The following is a 6349-nucleotide window of genomic DNA, read 5'->3' as shown; positions in this document are numbered from 1 at the left end:
AGGCCTCCTGTTCAGAGACTACTGCCTGGACTGTCCGGGCTGGCTGCTCACAGCTCACAGCTGGCTTCATTCGGAGGCTCACGGGGTCCTCCCTGCGAAGCCCAGTCCTCCGGCAGAACCTACAACACAGACCTAATTGCATCGCCAGAGCGGTGTACTCAACACATTGCTCTTACAACCCCTTTAAGTAAGGGGAGTTCATTCCTTACCACACCAGCCCCGGGGAGACCGCTGCTATTTCCAGCAACCCGCAGTTTCCTCCAAGGCGTCGCCATGGTGATGCTTGGCTTCCCAGGGGAGCATCCAACGCTGGGCCCTCAAGAGGCACACAGGTTGTGCGTGTCGCTCACCCCGAGCCCTACGAAAGGTGGAGCAAAAAACACAGGGCAAATTATTGCAATATGTGAATAATGGTTACCACAGTCCCACATCCCTTGGATGGGGTAAAAGTATTTGGCCCAGGTGACCCACAAACCTTACTTACCGCCTTACAGGCTAGGTTGCAAAACTATAATGCTCTCACCTTTTCCCATCTGTATTACCGCACCCCCGAGCGCAGACCCGGGGGCGGGCCCTGGCCAGGCGACTCTCACATGAGAGGAGGCTGAATAGGGGTTTTTATCATCCTGTAAAAACACAGCCTAAGCTAGCTGCCTGTATACCAGTCTCTGCTAAGGCTGCCACCATAGCAACTTAACGTCCCAAGCCCATATCTCGAGGGTTGGGTACACATATCTTCGTTCGTGTGTTAGCCTACTCACCCTCGCGCTTACTTACGTCCGCAGGGGTTAATGCTACAACACTTGCCCTCCGGTGGCCCGGAGCTTTTAGCCGAACCGCTAGGGACACCCACACTCGCTTAGTTTCCCTCTTGAAACATATTTCCGCGAAAATGAGCGGTAACCGCTCTCAACGCACTGAGAGAACACACCAAGTAACATGTTTACTTTACTGGCTTAACGTGACGGCTACTCTCCACTAGCGAGGCTAGCTTCTCTCACCAGCCGTCTCACGGCTTCCTTAAATAAATCGTTCCGGCCACCAAACGGGGACACCGTACAACACACCCTCGGCGGGGAGCACACAGCATTTTAAGAACATAAAACGTCCCTCATACTGAGGCTTACCCGCTGTCCACCGGCGCGTGATGACATCCGTGCACAGGCATATACTCACAGTATCCATTGCGCGGACCCCGAGGGTTGTTTCCCGATGAGGCGTCCAACGCTGAATCTTCCTCCTCATGCCCACTCAGGGAAGCGGTCGAGTTTACTCAGACGACTCCTTTCCCACAAGGAAAACGCCACTTTTCCGCTTCTAGTGCTTATGATAACTTCTCTATAAGCTCATAAACGAAAGCACCCCAAACCTGACGGGGGCGCCTGCTCACCAGACCAGACGGGCCGTCAGAGTCTCACGTCCGCTCATCATTGGCCCCGCCCGGCCTGATGTCAAGCGCCAAGGAAAAGGGTGGAAGGAAGGGCTCACCTACTACCTCCGCTTCGCCCTCGTAGGCGGAGTTTCCCCCCGCCTACGCTGGTTCCGGTCTTCGGCACCGGCACCCTTCCTCCAGTTCCGGGTGTCCCGCCTCTTTTGCGCCCTACTCCGCCAAGGAGGGGGCGCCCGAGAGGCCACGCTCGCTCGTTGGTCTTGTCTGCGGTCCTCAGACCGTGACGTACCAGGGACACCCGCCTGCCTGGGCGCGGCCCCGGACCTCAGTGGGATGCAGGTCTTAAAAGCCGCTGAGCGCGCCTTCGCCTCTCTAAACCTTCCCACCACCGCCTCGACGGAGGTGCCGAAGAGCTCAGAGGGCGAAACCGGGGCATCGAGGAGAAAGGACCTCTCTTTCCCCCCGATGTCCGCAAGGTTCAGCCACAGATGTCTCTCCGTGGCCACCATAGCCGCCATCGACCGTCCGATGGCGACTGCTGTTTGCTTGGTGGCCCGGAGAGCTAAATCCGTGGTGCGGCGGAGCTCAGCCATCGCCTCAGGGGGTAGGCCACCCTGGCGTTCCCCCTGATCGAGGTCCCTCAGCAGGTCGGCTTGGTAAGCCTGCAACACCGCCATGGTGTGCAGCGCCGCCGCCGCCTGACCTGCTGACGTGTACGCCCTGCCGTTTAACCGTGAGGTCGTTCTCAACGGCTTAGACGCTAGGGTGGGAGTTCTCAATGTCGATGCCCGGCCGGATGCGAGATAGTTCGCAAACGTCTCATCAACCGGCGGCATCGACACGTACCCCGCCTCGGCCACTCCCTCCACATCAGCGAAATTCGCCCGCTGATGGCGGAATAAGCGAGCCGAGAACGGGGTTCTCCATGCCCCCGCGATCTGCTCGTGGAGATCGGGGAGGAATGGAAGGCTCCCAAGAGCCGGGGGGTTATGGCCGGAGAGAAACCGATCGTCCAGGCGATTTGGACGAGCGGCTTCTCCCCTAGCGCGCCGCCACGGCAACTGTAGCCGCCCGGCGGCCCGCTCCATAACCTCCAACAGCTCCCCGTACACGGGGCAGGATGGCTGGGAGGGTTCGGCCTCGGCCGCTTCACCACCCTCCACTTCCATCCCTTGCTGATGTGGGAGCTCCTCGGCCGACGATAAGGAGGAGTTATCACCCAACTCCTCCTCCGGCGGCCGCCCCTCGTGATCTGGCCCTTCGCCGAGCACAACCTCCGTCTCTAGACGGCGGGCCAGATCCAGCTGGGAGCCCCAGGACATAAGTCGCCGCTCGGCCTCGGCCGAAGCGGGACCACTCCCAGCCGCTGGACCCTCTTCCCTCGAGAAGAGGGCCAGACGAGAGCGGAGCGTCTTCAGTGACAGACGCTCACAGTTCGCACAGGAGGCACTTTCCTCAAGAACCTCCCGTGCGTGCTCCTCACCCAGGCAGAACACGCAGAGTGTGTGTGTGTCCTCAGGTGTGAGGAACCTGGGACACGGGTCTGCACACTTTCTGAAGCCGCGCTTCGACTTGTGCGTGCGCTTCGACATGATGCTTTTTCTTTTGAATCAGACAAACAGTCCCTGAAGACGAATTGGATGCGGTTGTGTTTGCAAGGCGCCCTTTTATACTTCCTGGTCGCACGTCTATGACGTCAGAGGCTGTCGCCGGTCAGTAGGACTGATGTGATTGGATAAACGTTTCAGACACCGGTCACGCTGGAGGCGTTCCCCATAGCGTCAGCTGACGCAGCTCGAGTTCCCTTTCGAAAGGGAACCACGTGATTCGGAACTTGCAACTGACTTTACTGTTGTGACATATTTCCAAGTTAAACTGAATATAAAATAAAGGGTGGAGGGAAGTGGTTAAGGATATTTAACCCAAGCCATCAAGATCATTTCAAATTTTGTTTAAAGATTACCTCAACAAACTATTTTTTTTCTGTGTATTATCAGATAATTTTCACCACAAGACTAGTAATGTGTGCTAATAAAGTGAATAGGTTCGATCTTGATTTGCAACTTCATCATTACAAATGTGTAATTACAATACATGATAGAGAAATGGCATTTAAAAATATATGTAGCACTTTATTTTACAGTCCTGTTCCACATGTACATACTATTTACTTATTAAAGCAATTACAATATCTGTTTCAATATTACAATAACACAATATATGCAATTACAATATTTTATTTTTTATTTTATTTTTTTTTTATTTTATTTTTTTGGGGGGGGGTAAACTGTAAGTACACTTACAGTGCAAGTACACACTTTAAATAAGGGGGTTCACTTTATTTTAAGGTGCCATTGTTAAAGTGTAATTATATATTTAAGTAATATTATTTAACTACATGTAATTACTACAGGGTTATGGTAGGATTATAATTTGGTTGAGGGTTAGTTACATGTGATTATGCATAATTTACTATTATTGCTATGGTAAGAACATGTAACATGAACACTGTTAAAGTCTTATCATAAATACAAATATTGATGTGTAATAAAACTTGCACATAACATTGTATTGTTAATGTAACCACACAGCATTTTTTTAAGCATCTCCATTCATTGTGGAGAAGTGGAAACCTGCAGTGTGGTGGACCCTTCATCTCAAGGTCAGGTTGACTTTCCTTGTCACCTCATTTACCAGGCATGAAACATGCCGCCCATGCCATATAATGGAGTGACAGAAAGTATTGGGCCGGGCCCACTCGGACTGCCTTGATCCTGGTCACTGGTACGGAAAGCTCACGACATGGCCCCACCAAGCAGTCTGCAGCCCTCCTCCATTTCAATACACCGCCTGGCATGTGCAGTTCGCTCAGTGGTACGTCTAATAGGGGCTGTCATTGAGTGACCTGAGCTGATGCTTGCTGATAGGTCACTATGCTCTAATTCGCCGCTCCTTTGCTTAAGTCACCAGGCATCCGTTTCATCAGTTAGCTCCACACGTCTTACTGCATTTCAGCCTCCTCGCCGGGCCCCGGGCTCACTTCAAACGCCATTAGACCATCAGTCCAATCAAATTACCGCCATTCTAGCTACATGCTGACTGGTGTTTAGTGGTTACCGTCTGAGAAGGTTCTTGTGGCTGGCTTGTCTCTCTTCCTCTGTTTCTAACGTTCAGCTGCTTCATTCCTTGCCCACAAAGAGAGAGACTGTTAATTGTTTCTTCATGAGTCGATTTGCTGTTTCACTTCCCCTGCAATAAGAAAGAACACAGCTGTAATAACATTCCTCAAATCTCTGCCATCTCCTTTTCAGTGCCTTGGCTGTGCAAAGAGAGCCCCCGATGTATAATCTCCAACAGGCAGATTATGACCCAGTGCCAAGCTGTTTTAGTAAAAAAAAATCAGCAATAAAGTTATATAAGAGTTTAAAGTTCACTTTATGATGAAAAATCATGATGAAAAATTATTCAAAAATCATTTATGAAAAGTTTGCTGTAAACTTAACTAAAACTGAAGGGAGTGCCAAAATAATAAAGGATGGTTGCATGAAAAACATGCAAAATTAAACAGAAAATTGTTCCAAAGTAATACAAATAATTCATATACAAAATTCTGTGCCTTGCTAGCCCCTGCTTGAAGTTAGTAGAACTACATCGGAGAGAGAGAGAGAGAGAGAGAGAGAGAGAGAGAGAGAGAGAGAGAGAGAGAGAGAGAGAAAGAAAGAAAGAAAGAAAGAAAGAAAGAAAGAAAGAAAGAAAGAAAGAAAGAAAGAAAGAAAGAAAGAAAGAAAGAAAGAAAGAAAGAAAGAAAGAAAGAAAGTGTTCCGGATAGCAGAAAATGGGCAAATAGGCGGGATGTGGTCGGGGCTTAGGTGACGCAATGACGAACAAACAGCGGATAAATGGCTATCAACCTGTCACTCAAAGTGACCACACCCTTAATTATGCAGCACTTTAAGGCTTTATATCATGTAAACGAATGAGTTATTCAAATATTCACCCCCTCACAGTTGTCATGAAGGTCAAAATTTGCCATATAGACCAAAACCACAATTTGTACCAGGCTGTAAACATTTTTTATTCTGTTCCCTTCTGGAGCCTGTCCCTAGTGGCCAGTCAATGAATTGCAGTTTAAGTTACTTCCCTATTGGCTTCAACAGAAACTGGGGGACGTTGCCACATGGAAATAAAGTATTTTTCTAGAAAAATAATAATTCTGACAATTGATTTATTAATGGTAATTGTTGGTAAATTAAAGGTGCACGATGAAGGATTTTTGCAGTAAAATGTCCAAAAACCACTACGCTAGTGTTACATTTTGTTCAGTTGAGTTCTTACAATATCCCAAATGTTTCATACTATTTGTAAATTGTGATAAAATTGCTATTTTAACCAAGGAACCGGGATGTCTGAGGGACTCGCCTGTCAATTGCATCATATCTGTTGCCCTCGGTTTATTTGGCAGAAACGCAGAAAATGTTTTTCACACACTCTTAGCAGTCTGAACAAGTGTGACAGCAGCTGCTGAGCGAACACACAGAGTAATGTCATAACATCGTTTTAAACACACTTAGATGTATCTAATATGATAAACAGAGCTGCGTTACCTCATGACCGGAAAAGCTGAAATGGTGCCGGTGACTGTATCCCATCATAATAAAAGTCCCGCCGCTTGCGAGCTTTGTGTTTGCGTAACAATCGCTCCAGCGGCCTTTCTCAGCTCCACAACACTCGCTCAAGCTCTGCTTCATACTACAGTAACGTTAATAATCACATCTATGAACATGATTTCTGCCCTATAGAACATGAGTCCTATTCCGATTCTTTAAAGTTTTTGATTGTCTAAATACAGAACGTTTTCTATGATGAGTAGGTTTATGGGTAGGGTTTAGGTATAGAATATAAAGTTTGTACAGTATAAAAACCATTACACCAATGGAGAGTCAGTACATAAGAAGATAC

The sequence above is a fragment of the Pseudorasbora parva genome, chromosome 24 (assembly GCF_024679245.1).
Source record: "Pseudorasbora parva isolate DD20220531a chromosome 24, ASM2467924v1, whole genome shotgun sequence".
In the NCBI taxonomy this organism is placed as follows: Eukaryota; Metazoa; Chordata; class Actinopteri; order Cypriniformes; family Gobionidae; genus Pseudorasbora; species Pseudorasbora parva.
The sequence above is the reverse complement of the archived record's forward strand: the minus strand, read 5'-3'. Positions refer to the sequence as shown.